The 15563-nt window shown below is 47.1% G+C and overlaps 1 protein-coding gene and 1 pseudogene across 2 annotated transcripts in view; both read right to left on the bottom strand.

Moving 5' to 3' along the window:
- Window positions 1-15563, bottom strand: part of WDR59 (WD repeat domain 59) — a 1027519-nt gene that overhangs the window by 9239 nt on the left and 1002717 nt on the right. The window lies entirely within an intron of this gene.
- On the bottom strand, window positions 2966-3496 carry LOC147676807 (large ribosomal subunit protein uL11 pseudogene; annotated as a pseudogene).

Genomic DNA, 15563 nt, shown 5'->3' with positions numbered 1-15563 from the left:
GCAGTATTGGTCTTTAGTTTGGATGATACTGTATTAGCAATAAATAGACTCAAGGCAGGAAAGGCCCCTGTCCCTGATCAAATACCGGGTGATCTTTACAAATTTGAACCTATGGTTTGTGCTCCCTATATAAACACCCTAACAAACTGTATGTCGGCTGGAGGGGCTATTCCTCCAACATGGAGGGGAGCCGAGATAATCACTATACATAAGAAGGGCGACACTTCTGTCCCATCCAACTACAGACCAATCAGTTTAATAATTAACTTACAAAAAATAAATTGCCCATCAAGTTCTGGATAAACTCCAGAGCTGGATGGACGAGAAGAAGGTGCTGTCCCCCTACCAAGTTCTGGATAAACTCCAGAGCTGGATGGACGAGAAGAAGGTGCTGTCCCCCTACCAGTCGGGACAAGCAATGCTGAAGTCGGGAAAAGCCCGCGGGATTCGGGTGCAGTGCTTGTCCCGACTGCTCCCAGCGATTCCCTAGGCCCTAGGCCTAACCACTGTTCGATTGGTATCTCTTATACCACTTTCTTAATATATGGTTTGAGTGGCCACCCGCCCTCATCCATAATTGTGCAACTTTCATATGTTATACTGTGCTTTTGATTTAACGCTTGTGCCCCTTTGCTCATAAAGAGTACTGGGGATTATTCTAGTAATAAACACATATATTTTTATAATATATACTTGTGTGGTGTCCTTTCATTTGATATTACAGGATTGTGATTGGTAAAACAGCTCGCTTAACACGACCTCTTGAGTTTAGCCTTTCAGGCTGCTTAGTCCATGCTACCCCTAGGATAGCTTGTCTATAAGGTTGACTTACAAACAGACACCATAAGGGATTGTTTGGACTGATACAAGGTGGTTCCAGAATTGGAAACATCATATATCAGGCCAACTTCTCACAGTGGTGGCAGCGGTGGGACCAGGACAGAACCAGGCAATGTCGGGCGCAATCAGGTGGTTGTCGAGGAGCTTCTCTCCGCTGCCACGTGGGCTCTGGGGCATCTGCGACGTCCAGGAGCGGGTCACGAGCTGTCCCACGCAGGCTCTCACCGTCGGCGCTGTCGGCTTTAAGATCGGAGCAAACAACACTTGGCAAGAGCAATCCACGCGGGATTGGAAGATTGCTTCTCACTCGGACCAGGAGGGCCAGAGCGGGTGCTCCTTTTCAGAGGAGCGGGTGCAAGTCTGGAGCAACCAGAATCACAAGTCATATTTCAGTTTTCGTCGGCACAGGGGCCACAAGCCAGCTGGCAAGTGACCGGGGCCACGCGTTGAGCCAAAGAAAGCAGAAGGGCCCCACGCAGCACTCGTCGAGTGTAGAGGGTTGAGCTTCGGTGCAAAAGTGGCTCGGGCTGGGGCTTCTCAAACCCCGGTAAGAAGGCAGGCAAGCTTGATCTCGTCGATCTCTGTCGCTCGAGTTCCGGCGGGAACTGCAACAAAGCAGATGTCGAGGTGCTGGATGGTGCCTGTTTGCACAGGGTGGTCACTCCTTGACTACAAGGGAGATTCTTCAGTCTTCTACGTCGAGTAGGATGTCGAAGGGTCCAGAGTTTCGTTTCAAATGTTTCATCAGGATAATCTGAGTGCGTTGGCATTGCTCCCATTCTTATACCAATCTAGGGGGCTGGATTACCTGCTAGGTCCCCTCCTATGGGTGGGACCCAGGAAGGGGGTGGATACACCCTTTTCCCTTTGATCCAGGCCGCGCTGGGACTGGGGCTGGTGTGCCCCAGAACCGGTTTGGCCGGATTATGCAAGGGGAAGCCTTGTGCTCCCCAGGCAGTGTCTGGTTTCTTTCAAACCTCCCTGCTACAATCCACTATCTCCTGTCTGGGGTGGTGTAACACCTCCCTGCGACAGGAAAGCCTTTGTCCAGGCCTCCTCTGCTGAGTTTCGGTCAGCTGCAGGAGGTCAGACTTGTGTCTGTGGCAGGAGCATCCATTTTGTGGATCTGAGGCTCTTTTAAAATCAACCGCGTTTTAGCAAAGAAACAGGTCGTCTCCCTCTAGAGGGGTGGAATGCTACCCCCGTCGCCAGGAGTGGCGAGGGTGTAGTATTCCAAATCGTATGACACCTTACACGACATGTTTTGATAAAGCCAAACTAAAGTTAACATATACCCCCGAGGATTATAATGCACTTAATAGTATATGGTATGGCATTATCCCGGAACAGCTTAGGGAATTGGTCCCGACAGCTGCAGACAGGCTCCGCTCATGCTAGAGCACCATCTCACATAAAACAAGCACTCTGCCTCCAGGATTGTTAAGGCCTGCCATAGGAGTGGCTTATAGGTTTATATGTGTCCAGATAGGTTTAGATATAGGCATACTATATCTAAGCAAGGGGTGATTACACCACCTTGCCCCAGCTGAGTGATCAGCCAGTTGTGTCAATTTTGGATAGCCAGCCAGGGGTGGCAAAAGATATGCTGCAGCCGCTGGTAGGCCTTGGATGCACCTATGCCCTGGGCACCTATAGTGCTCTGTACAGGGGCTGATAAGGTGACCCAAGCCAATTTAGTTATGCACCTAGGGTACATGGAATCCATTTTACAGAGAGAGCAGATAGCCTGGGGCCCTGATTAGCAGGGAACCAGGCCAACTAGGTCGAAAACCAGCTAAACACAAGGCAAAAAATCTGGGGTAACCATAGTCAGGTAGCCACCTTCCTACACTGCAGGAGTCTGGAACTAAGCGTTACTAAGACCACATTTATGGTGTTTGGGAAAACCAAGGGTAAATTAAGAGAGGTCAGGATCGCACTGGGACCTTTAGAACGGGTGAACAGCTTTGATTACCTGGGCATAGGATTGAGTGATACACTAGGTTGGGAGCAACAAATGGAAAAGAGCTACTTAACTCTTGTTCATAGGTCAAAATCAATATTGAGACATTTTAAGCAGTCTTTTAAAAAAAATGTTTTTATTAAACTGCACAGTGCAACGTTTTTAATTAGCTGGACATTCAATGGCACCACTGTTTATATCGTCAATTATGTCATGCCTTCCATCAACATTGCATCCAACAGACTGTGCAGTGCCAAGGATTTCCTTCACAGTACCAGAGAGCTCTTTGGCCAGGACCAGTGGCTCATCTGACGGGCAATGGAAATAATCTCATCCATGCTGACACTTCCACTATGTTTGATGTTCTTCTGCTTCTTTCTGTCACGTGGTGGCTCCTTCAGGGCTTTGATAATCAGAGCAGAGGCAGATGGGACAACTTCAATCTGAGCTTGTCTATTCTGGATGATGAGCTTAATGGTGATCCTCAAGCCCTTCCAGTCACCGGTTGCCTTGGCAATGTCATCACCATCCTTTTTGGGAGACAGACCCAGAGGACCGATCTTGGGAGCCAAAGCAGAAGTGGCACCCACTTCACCTCCAGTGCATCTTAAATAAACTACTTTGATCTCAGTGGGGTCAAACTTAGGAGGCATTGCGGATAGGTACTAAAGCGGGCTGTGCCACCGATTGCGGTTTCGGCAATTCGGTTTAATTTTAAGCAGTATTATACTCTATCACTGACATCCTCAGTAGCTATGGTAGGAGGAGAGACCATGCCAGTCCCTGGATAGGTGGTCCAGTCCTCTGGCACCTTGCAAATCCGCACACCAGTCCATGTTAGGGTCTAGGGGCTGGTATACATCAGGGTCCAACAACCCTTTCCACTTCTCCCTCAGTCCCAGCCCACAGGAATAGGCCATGGGCTCCGGCCTGGAAGGCATGGCTACAGTCAGCCCCAACGCCCGGGTCCGTGACTGAGTACGGGATGAGAATGACGATGGCAGCGGCGCCAGGATGCTGGCGTTGGGACCAGCACCAGGTAAGGTAGAGGTGCCATTCTGGATCCATCTATGGATCCAAGGTGCCCAATTGGAGCCGGGGCGGAACCAGTGGCAAGAAGCTTGCTCAAGGCTTTGGGGTGCATTGGCTTTGGCGTGATTGAGCTGGAGGAACCAAAGGCAAACAAGGAGCAGGTCTGTCACTGACATATGTCTGTAACAGGCGCCACAGGGCTTGAAGCTGGCCTTCCTAGTTGGCATTTTGCCACACAAGGAGAAGATCTCAAAAAACATTTTGACAAAAGTCAGGAAAGGTCAGTCATAAATGACAGGGGATAGCGCTCTCCGGACCTCGCAGACTGGCATGGAAAGAAAAGAACTGACGTCACCATGCTGGGTATATAGGGAAGGACGATGCCACGCAGAGGTAAACACCACCACCTACCAGCACACAGGGCTACTGCTCAAGTAAAAATTTCAGGATCCAGCCTGACGCCTGGAGATAATTCTAAGGTAAGGAATCTGTGGCTAGAAGTCTCTATCAGATACCATCTAATAGGGACATATAAGTAACTTAACTTATGCCAGTGGGTTTAAGCCAATCAAACATACACCTTTACATGTCAGGTCTGGTTAGCCAGGCCTCGGTGCACTCCGAGTCAAAAAAACAGCAGCATTTGTCTAAACCTTTGGGTGTGATCATGCAAAAGAGGCATTTACTTACAGAGGCCTCTTCTTTTAATAGGGCAAAATGACACTGGATAACAGCTGTGGCTATACCAATGCAATCAGATGTATGAAATCAAAACATGTATAGAAAAGCATAACATTTTAATATTTTTCAAAATGTATTACTATTCCTACACGATTTGCCAATTAATATTGTGTTCATTTAGGAGAATGTGCTACAGCCCCAAGTATTCCTTCTATATCACGGACTGGAGAATTGGTTGCATACCTGAAGACCAAGGATCATGCTGACTGTGTATCCTGTCATTTCAAACTGTGCCTCTCCTCATTCTTTCAGCTCCAAGAGACTGTTTACGCATAGAGCAGCTGAGAGGCTCAGCAGGCGAATGCCATGTACTAAGTTACTGAAGCTATTTTCCAAGTAATTGAAACGTTGAATCAAGGGACTGAGTGCTAGTCTCATGTGATATGAGGCTACAGTGCGCTAATTTACCATATGTAAAAAGATGCACATTATAAATGCTTTTACAAAAATGTTTATAATGATTATGACAACCACATGACACACTGAAGAGAATAGAGGTAACAAAGGCTCAGGGGACATGGTCAGTGACTCCAGGGCTGACTCCTGTCTGTGTTCATGAGAATGACACAGAAAACACTCTGCCTATCAAAAGTAAGACATCCTCTGCTGGACGGTTTTGAAATGAATCAGGGCTGAGATGGCAAGGATATTGGGGTGACTAAGAAATCCTGTAGCCCTTGGCACAGTTCAGTAGAAGGGGAAGGGTCAGTACTGATTTGCATGAGTCCGGCCATTGTCCATAGTAGCATGGTGGGTAAAAAAAGATGGGCTGGAATGCGGCCTCAAGCCTAGGGCTAAGATTAATTTGAGCATTCCATCATGATTTGCAACATTTTGGAAGACCCTGGCATGTCTGTGTGTACAAGATGGAGGTGAGGTTACTTTGCCAGATAGCGGAGTGTATTTCCGACATTCCGGAGGCTGGAAGTAGAAGACCTATGCATTAAAGTAGGGAAAGAAGGGACGTGATCCCATTAGAAATTCGATACAGTCCTTTTGCTGCAGAGGGCTGCTACCTGAGTACTGTCGTTCGGTGGATGATGGGGTGATGTGAGGGATGATGCAAACACAAGGAGATGATGGGTGGAGATCTGAAACTTTTCAGACACTCACCCCCAGTCACAGATCTGGGTTGAATCCATCATTGTTCTTTAGCTCACTTCGGCACCTCAGTTCAAACCCAGCTATATGCAAAACAGCCTTGACTCATGGGAAAGTCCAGCCCGAACTGCCAAGCCAGGTCTTCCCTGAACCGGAAACAAGCATCCTGAGACAGGTTTCGGGGTAACACCCCTCATTAGCCAGACTAGCTTGAATCCAGTGGGAAAGTGAGCAAGGGGCCCATATCTGGGCATACCTTGCTAACTTAGGGCAAACAAAGCAGGGGGGATTGCAGTCCCTGTTGTTTAGAGCACTAAGGATCCTTTGGAAGGGTCAGACTTTTGTCTCTCTCCCTGATGACTAGGTGCACACAGCACACATCTCAGTGTGCCTTTTTCGTGGTGCTACAACTTGATGGCCATCCTGATGTGAGAAGCATCACCCTAGACAAAGTCTGAGTCTGGAACACAAAAAAACAAAAGTTGGGAGGAGGAATTCTATTTTAATATATACATTTCCTCCCTCGCCCCGGTGATTCGGTCATTTGGCTTTGAATTGACATCATATGCAGATGATACACAAATTGTGGTATCTCTGCTCCCGGGTCGAGAGGAAGGAACAGCAGCAAGATTTCAGGACTGTATGATTGCAGTAAGTTCATGGATGGCTAGGAATTGCCTTAAACTGAACTCCTCAAAAACAGAGGTTCTTCTCTTTGGCAATGAGACCAACTTATGGACCCCCAATTGGTGGCCCCAAGAAATGGGAGAATCTCCCATACCTGCCACGACAGTAAAAAATCTGGGGGTACTCATTGACAGACAACTTTCTTTTAAAGCACAAGTCAATGCCCTCTCATCCTCTGTTCACTGGATAATAAAAACAATCAGGAAAATTCTCCCCTTTCTCTCCACTAGCAGCAGGAAAACTGTCGTGACAGCATTAGTGCTGTCACGCCTTGATTACTGCAATAGTCTGTATTTGCAAGCACAGCAAGGGATCCTGAACAAGCTACAGATGCTGCAAAATGCTGCTGTCCGCTTAATTACGGGTCTACCCAAGTTTGCATCCGTTTCTGGGGAACTGAGCAAATTGCACTGGCTCCCAGTACGGAAACGTATGATGTTCAAAGCACTGTGCATAGTGTTCAAGGCAGTGAATGGACTAGGTCCGTCTTTCCTTCAACAACACTTCCAGCTGTATCATCCAGGCCGACAGTTAAGATCATCCAACAAATGGCTTGTCAAGACTGATCGTATTAGGAAAGCTCAATGGGGAGGTCGCAGCTTTATTTCCGGAGCAGCCGATATCTGGAATAAAATGCCCCTCCCCCTAAAACAAAGCACTGACCTAATGACATTCAGGAAGAACATTAAAACATGGATTTTTAATCTATAGGGACTAACATCGTATGGAGAAAGTATATCATTTCAGCGCCAGGACACCTGCCCGGTAACAGTGCGCTTAATAAATGGTAAAAATAAATAAATAAATAAAATAGAGAATAGGGAAGGAAGGAGTCAACCCTACAGGAGGAGCGGACTACTTAAGTGGGCAATAGCAGGTAACCATGGTGCTGGGGGTTCATCTAACAGACTCTTGAAAGTGTGACTAACATGCTCTTAGCTTGGTACTGGTCACCATTGCCAAAGTGGAGGATTCCTTGCACTGCTGAAATGTGCAAGCAGATCACTCTGGACTCTGCTGTTGCTGCTGTGGCCAGCGTGTGCCAGAGCAGTCTGCAATGCTGAAGAAATGTATTGCCAAGCTGTAGAACTAGCCAAGTGTATCTCAACTGCCACAGCCTCTGGCATTTGTCACAAGTGTGCCCAAGCAGTCTATGCTAAAGAGAGACTTGTATCAAGCCTGTGGCACTGTCAAAATGTGGCAGAACTGACTTTGTTGTGACCAGCTCTATGGCACTTACCTAATGTGGACCCAGGTAGACTATACTGCTACAAGTCAAGATGTTCACCAGAGGCACTTGCCCACTGTGTGCCTGAATGACTATGCTGCTGGCCGATACGCTGACCGGAACTGAACACAATTGGACTAAGCCACCACCACTGAAACTTGAAGCAAACAAACTGTCTTTCCCGATCAAAGACAGGGAGGAAACTGCATCGCTTCCTTGGCCCCGGGAGGTCAGATCTGCTGAAAAGAGGAAGGCCACAAGGAAAAAGACCCTGCTGTGACCTGCAACCTGCAGCTGATGCCGGGTGCCCAGAATAGGGCTGCTGACCGAAGACAACCACACATCTGCAGCTGACCCAGGACTCTGCTTCGTGGTCAGCATCTGCTCCCAGGAAGTGGGGCAGCTGACTGGCATCCCTGTAGCTGGTATTTTCCCACCAAGAGGAAGGACTAGAACTGAAGTGTGGTAGACAGGAGAAAGGCCTCCCATCTAACCGCGAATTCCTCACCTTGTGAATTCCCTATGGGCCAGACTGGATCTGGAAGATTTTTCAGCATAGCCCCGTGTGTGCTGGTAGGTGGAGTCGTGCGGCTTGTTGTCCACTCAGCTCAGCATCGGAAGTGATGACTGGAGCCACACATAAGTGCCACCTAAAAGCTCTGATGTTAGTTTCTTTCTTAACATTGAATGTGCCTTTGGATGCTTAGCTCGGTAAGGAAAATGGTACTTACCCTCTAGACATCTGTTTGTGGCATGCAGTGCTGTAAATTCACATGCTGTGCATACTCCTGCCATCTAGTATTGCGCTTGGATGTGTACAACTTGCTTTCGTTCAACAAAATCTTTCGAGTCACGAGGTACAGAGACTTCTCCCATAGTTAGCACTGCATATGAACATTGACTCCATAGTTGGATTGTTTTCCTCCCAGAAGGTACGGATGGATATAGAGTATAATAAAGCATAAAGATGTCCATGCAATAGGAAGGAATAATAGATAAAGAAATAAGATCTCTGCAACAACCAAAGGCTGCTTGGGAGGAGAGTGGTGCATGTGAATCTACAGCACTACATGCCACGAACAGATGTCTACAGGGTAAGTAACATTTTCCATTCATGGCATGTGTAGCTGTAGAGACACATGCTGTGCATAGACTGAAAAGCAGTTTTCCTTCTAAGGCAGCCCACAGCCGGATGATGTTGCAGAACACTGTAAAAGCGTACAAACAGCTTGACCCACTTGGGCCTGCTGGCTCGCTCGGACATCCACACAATAGTGTTTAGAAATGTGTGCGACGTGGACAAGGTAGCAGCTTTCCAGATGTCGGCTATTGGAATGTTGCACAAGAAAACCATTGATGCTGCCTTTTTACCTGCACAAGTTGGTCTTGGAGGGGTAGGGAGCTGCCTTTAAGTTTTGGCATAGCAGGACTGCATACACCTGACTAGCCATCAAGCAATTCCTGCTTTTGAAATAGCAAAGCCTTTGTATGGTGTTGAGAAGACCACAAATAGCTCTGTTGAGTCTAGCTAAATGGTTTTATCCAGTCAATATAGTACATGATGGCTTTCTTTACTTCAAGTGTATGAGGTGCCCTCCATGCTAAAAAGGTTGGATGCTGGAAGAAAACTGGCAGTTCTATGGTCTGTTTATGGTGAAAGAAAGAGATCACCTTGGGTAGGAAGTTGGGATTAGTCCTAAAGACTACCTTGTCAATGTGAACCTTAAAAAAGGTTCCTCTAAAGTTAGCGCCAAGTGAGGTAATGCTGACTAAGAGGGCCACTTTCTGGAACAGGTATTGTTGAAAGCAAGAATGGAAAGGCTCAAAGGAGGGCCCCATTAGTCTTCAGAGGACTATATTAAGATTCCATGATGGGACTGAGCCTAGTCTGAGAGGGATAACCATTTTAAACCCTTCCATGAAAGCTTTAATTACAGGGAATCTAAACAGCGAGGAGTGTTCCATGTATGCAGCCAATGCAGCGAAGTGTTGATTAATAGATCTGCTGGCCAATTCTTAGTGTTGCAAATACAACAAGTAGCAGAAAATGTCCTGCACTGCTGGTTTTAGGAGATTAATGTGTTTGGGAAGACAGTAGTGGGCAAATCTCTTCGATTTTGCTGCATTAAAGGCCCTAGTGGTGGGGCAACAAGCTTCACTGAGGATGTTCATGCACTCGGGGGTTACATTTATGCAAGCAAACTCTGGGAATTGAGGAGTCAGATCGCTAGGTTGAGTTGTTTGGGGTGTCTTAAGGTCCCCTCGTGTTGCATGAGAAGGTCCAGTATGTTGGAGAACGTTTCGTGGGGAACCACAGATAGCTCGAGGAGGGTTCTATATCAAGGTTGTCTGGCTCTTGTGGGAGCCATTAGAATTAATGTGAGGGAGGTCTGCTGTAGTTTCCGGACCACAGAAGAAATGGGAAAGGCGGAAAAGCATTGAAAATATCCCTGACCAGTTCATCCACAGTGCATTTCCTCTGGAATGTAGGTGTGGGAAACTGAAGGCAAAGCCTGGGAATTTGGCGCTTTCAGCGGTTGTGAAAAGATCTATGTGTTTAAAAGCCCATCTTTGAAAATAGTGGAACAGGACATCTGGGAGCAGTCCCCAATCGTGGACTTGCTGCTGCCTCCCACTGAGCAGGTCTGCCAAGTTGTTGTCCACCTCTGCAGATACTTCGATACGAGGTCAACCTTGTGGTGTGCTGCCCATCGACAAATAATCTGCGCTAAGCTAGACAGTTGGAGCGAGTGTGTGCCTCCCCGTTTCTGAAGGTAGTACATGGCAGGTATGTTTTCTGTCTTGATCAGGACTGTTTTGTGGTGAACATAGCAGAAGAATGCCTTGAGGACCAACTAAATTACCACCAGTTAAAGGTAGGTTAAGGGAAAAAAAAATTGTAGAGGATTGTGAAGGATGCATCTGTGGTAATGGTCTTCTGTGGATTAGGGTCCAGAGAAGGCCTACACATTTTTGCTGTTCTACCACTGCAGAGAGTGAGGGGTGCTGGCCTAGAGCAACACTAGATCTTACCACTGACCCTCCGCTTGTGGCCACTGTTCATCTACGCACTCTTGTAGAGTGCACATGCGTAGCAGGGCACGTGGTACTATGGCGATACAAGAAGTCATCATACCAAGTAAGCACATAACTGTACAAACCGTTAGCTGACGATTTAGCTGAAAAAGATATAATGGAGTTTAAGACAGCCCCTAATAAGGTCTGAATCTGTAACAGCTGAAGATGGGATTTTCCTACATTTATTGTGCAGCCCAGATTGTGGAGTAGATCCAAAATGAGCTGCATGTGAACAAGGTAGTGATGTTTGCTTGAGCTCTTTATCAGCCAATTGTCAAGGTAAGGGAAGACATAGACGTCGCTCTCCAGTGGCATAACGAAACTTGAGGGAGCCTCCCTGCAAAGTACATGCAGGGGCCTCCCCACTCCCGGACCCAGTCCGAAAGTCTCAGGTAAGGGACATGCCAGTTCCAGAGGGGAGCCTGGAGCTCAGGGGCACCCTGCACTGCGAGAAATGTGTGGGCTTTTGTTACATCACTCCCGCTCCCTTGTAGATGAGTTGCAACCACAGCCAAATATTTGGTGAAACCCCTGGGTTCCCATTCAACACGCTCACATCTTGCTACATGACCTACTGCATTAGCAATATGCCCACCACGTCAAATTTTTACTTTATCGGAAGGCGGGTCATCCTCGGTGCCCTGGGTATTTGCCCTCTCCTGTGCTGCATGTACCACCAATGTGTCGGGTGGGAGTTGCCCTGTAGTATATGGCGGGTCAGAGGGGGAAGGTTTATACTTCTTGTCGACCCTTGTCTCCAGCATTAACTGTTCCTTGAATGTAAGCTGCCTCTTGTGAGGAAGAGTCTGCTGCACTTGAGGTGGACGTAGTGGATAAACAGGTGTGGCTGTAGAGAGTCCAGTTCCTCATGTAGACATTAAAGGATAGGAAGTTCCTGGTTATCAGAGTCTGTTGTGGATGGGCAACTGAGCTCCATTGGCTGTTTAGGCCTTGAAGTCGCTTTAGATGTGGACGCTTGTTTAATCTTGCTTTCATCAATGACAAGTGTTCTGACTCCGAAGTAGCTTTTAACGTCAAGCCTTTAATTCGGGCTGAAGACATTTTCAATGCTGATGCTTGTTTCGACTAAGAACTCTCCTTCAATCCTGACCCACTGGTGGGCGCCGAAGATGTTGCAGGCTTCAAGGGAGTCCTGATCTACACCTGCTGACTCAGTGCTAGAGCGGGAAACAAAGTCAGCTTCGATGCCATTATCACTGCTGGCCATGGCTGGAGTGCACTGGCAGACCAGAGGATTCTGAATGAAGGCTGGAAGCCTTGCTCCTGGTAGGCCGTTGAGTCTCTTGTTGGGACGCAGAACTCACTACATGTGTGTGCTGTTGTTGGGCAGATGTAGGCAGCGGATCTGTATCCTAGGATTCCGATTGGGACCCCAGTTCAGGGTTGAAAGCTGTGAATTGCCTGGCACGGACATAGTCCTCAACGTCCTCCCAGTCGACATCCTCCCCAAAAATATCGGAGGTCTCGCCTTGGCTTCTCCAGGGCGAGCCTTACAAGCAGGCAGTCATGTTGATTACGGATGGTTTTCTTCGACCGAAACGCAAGGCAGGCAGAGCAGGTGGTCTTGTTATGGTCTGGAGAGGGGTACAAATTGCAGACTGCGTGCTGGTCTGTCCACGAGTACTTGGAATGACACTGTGGACAGTATCTAAAAGGTGTTTTTACCATCACGCTGAGACCATTCTCAAACACAAGACTGGCGGAAAAGGGCCCAACTGCTACCGAGACCCAGCTCAAGAAGATCACCTTTGACGCAGAACAGTTAATCACGACATTGAGAAAGAACAAGTGCACAATTTGTTCGAAGCTTATGAGAAATTGAGAACTTGAGAGGCCTTAACGAAGATCGCCAGGTTCAGCAAAAGGGGACAACTGCATATAAGCTCAAAAGGGGTGCTTATCAGGAAAGCAAAGACCAAGTTAAGATACCAATGTGGCATCACAAAAGGTTTTGGAGGAAACAAATGGACCAAAGCTTTATGGAAATGCATCACAACAGGTGATTTAAAGAGGGATGGTTGGTCCACCAACGGCAAAAAAGCCAAAAAAACTGAAAATAATCTTAAACAATGCTCACTGCAAGTCTTTGCTAGGCTAGAGACCAAAACTAGAACATCCAACAGTGTGGCCTGTAACGAGTCTGTATCACAGTAGTATACCAGGCAACAAACTTAGAGCTACTTCTCAAACTCCACACTTGCAGGTGTAGATTGCAAAGGCCTGGATACAAGTTCGGGCCCGGCTGCTGCAACAGAAGATTCTCCCTAAGCAGAAGCTTCATTGTTGGACAGATGCTCATGCTGAGAGGTTCCAGGTACTACACTCTCCTGCTCCAATCCAGCGCGACTAAGATGACTTGGGCCAGATCGTTCCTAATCATCCTGCTTTTCTTCAGGATTTGGGATAGGAGAGGCAGTGGCGGGAAAGCAAATAGAAGTGCTTTGCTGCACTCTAGACGGAATGATTCTCCAGGAGAGCCTTCTTGGGAATTCCAGTAAGCAAAAGTTTAGGCACTGCATATGCAGTGGTAGAGAGATCTTGCCAGGGCTCTCCCCGTTGGTGGAAAAATACCGCCCCACCTCCGGGTGTAGTTGCCATTCAAGGTCCGCTGGGCATCACCAGTTGAGTAAGTCTGCTCCGGCATTCGAAAATTCTCCCAAGCGCCTCACGATCAGGGAAATGCCCTGACAATTCAGCCAGTTCCAGGGGGAAGAGCCACCACATGGCATGGTTCCCAGGATGGACGTGTGTAGTGGTCGTAATCGCACTCTGGTGTGTCACGGCACAAACGGTAAGCCTTGAGAAAATGCATGGCACTGTGTGTGCAGTACACTAACCTGTAATGTAGAAAGTTTTACTCAAAATCGCTTCTTTCTCCGAACAGCATTACACCTCGTACGGAGGCTTCGTATGTCACAGGTCAGTACCCTTCACTCTAGCTGCAATTTCTGCATGTTGCAAGATGTCCACCATTTCACTAACAGTGTCGTCTCACGCATGCCACACGGCCCACGACCGGCACTTAAAATCACTGTACCCGGGTTACTTCTATCACGACCCACAATAGAGGCAACTTACCACTATCCGTTTACCAGCTCGTTATAGTCAGTAAAACTCACGGGTAACGAAACAAAAAACATCTACAATGCTGTCTTTCCAAATCCTCCACACGCACGCTATTTTAAGAGAACCACATGCATGACAAAAGAATATGTTTTCTTGATTCTTAATGCAACGCTTGTTAAATGAATCCACAGTTCTCTTGTATTATTTCACAGGACTCAAGTCCCTGATGAAGGGCACATGCCCGAAATGCATTGGGCATAATCGTAATGGAATTTTTTGAAACATTTTATGAATGAATAACACGCATCAAAAGAATACAAGAAATAAATAGAATTGAAGCATTGATCACAATCGTTGAATGAACTTTATTGAACAAATGAGATGAACAGTTGCAAATGAGTGCTTCGAAGGGACGTCACTCCTGAGGGAAGTGCCACTTTTTGGGATGGTTCCCAGGACTCCACACCACCATGCCTGTTGCTGTACCACATAGTGGTAGTGTTGTCCTAGAGAGAGTGAATGAGCCTTCGCTTGATGGACAGGTAGGCCTTCAAAACTAAGTAAATGGTCTTCAGCAAAAGCAAGGTGCTGTGTACACTGGCATTTCCACTGCCTACTGATCTCCACCTCTCCCAATTGAACTCCCAACCCAGTAGTCACGCATCTGTTACTACTGTTAGCTCTAGATGGGATAGGGAGAAGGGTATGCCCCCGGTCCAATTGTAATCAAGTAGCCACCAAAACAGTAGTCCTGAGCTAATATGAATGTTCACTTTTCAGCCAATAGACAAATCACAAATCACTGTTATTTTCTTCTCTTCTTTCTTTTATTTCATTTGTTGATCGTTCATAAAACCTCCTAGCCGACACGTGTTTCGTCTGATATGGCGTTAATCCACAGACTTCTTCATGGCTTAAATGAGTAAATTCGGCCTCTAGTCTCTTGTTTAGCACCCCTGCCACATCATCAATATCTCGTCTTCTTCAAAGTCGGGTTCCTGAACGCCAGGAACCCGACTTTGAAGAAGACGAGATATCGTCACAGGAGGAAAATACCCGACTAATACTGTTTGAGAGGGACTGACTTTACCCATTATCTACGGGCCAATACTACTGAAAACAGATCAAGAGGACAACTAAACCCCATTGATGATGTGGCAGGGGTGCTAAACAAGAGACTAGAGGCCGAATTTACTCATTTAAGCCATGAAGAAGTCTGTGGATTAACGCCATATCAGACGAAACACGTGTCGGCTAGGAGGTTTTATGAACGATCAACAAATGAAATAAAAGAAAGAAGAGAAGAAAATAACAGTGATTTGTGATTTGTCTATTGGCTGAAAAGTGAACATTCATATTAGCTCAGGACTACTGTTTTGTTGTGTATCAGGGCATTGACTGGTTCATGCCTGTTGTGTTTGGATTGGTGGTCTAAACTTTGTCCTTGGAGCTTTTTATATATTTTCATATCCTAACTATTATCACTGTTACCCAGCGCAAAATAACCCAACCACCGAATTTTCTATTTTGTAAGTAGCCACCAATGCAGATCTTTTGCAGTCTCCTTCAACACATGGGCATAGGAGGTGCGGCTCTGTCCTGGTTGGAGAGTTTTCTCTCAGGCCGCTCACAAGGAGTCAGATTGGGCTCCCTCCATTCCATCTCAAGGGAGCTCACCAAGGGAGTGCCACAAGGCTCATGTCTAAGCCCTACACTCTTTAACGTGTATGTGGCCCCCTTGGCTGACATTGTGAGAACATATGGGTTCACCCCGGTGTCGTACGCTGACAACACCCAGCTTTTGTT

The sequence above is a fragment of the Lissotriton vulgaris genome, chromosome 12, assembly GCF_964263255.1.
Source record: "Lissotriton vulgaris chromosome 12, aLisVul1.2, whole genome shotgun sequence".
Classification (NCBI taxonomy): Eukaryota; Metazoa; Chordata; class Amphibia; order Caudata; family Salamandridae; genus Lissotriton; species Lissotriton vulgaris.
This window is presented reverse-complemented; position numbering and strand designations above follow the sequence as displayed.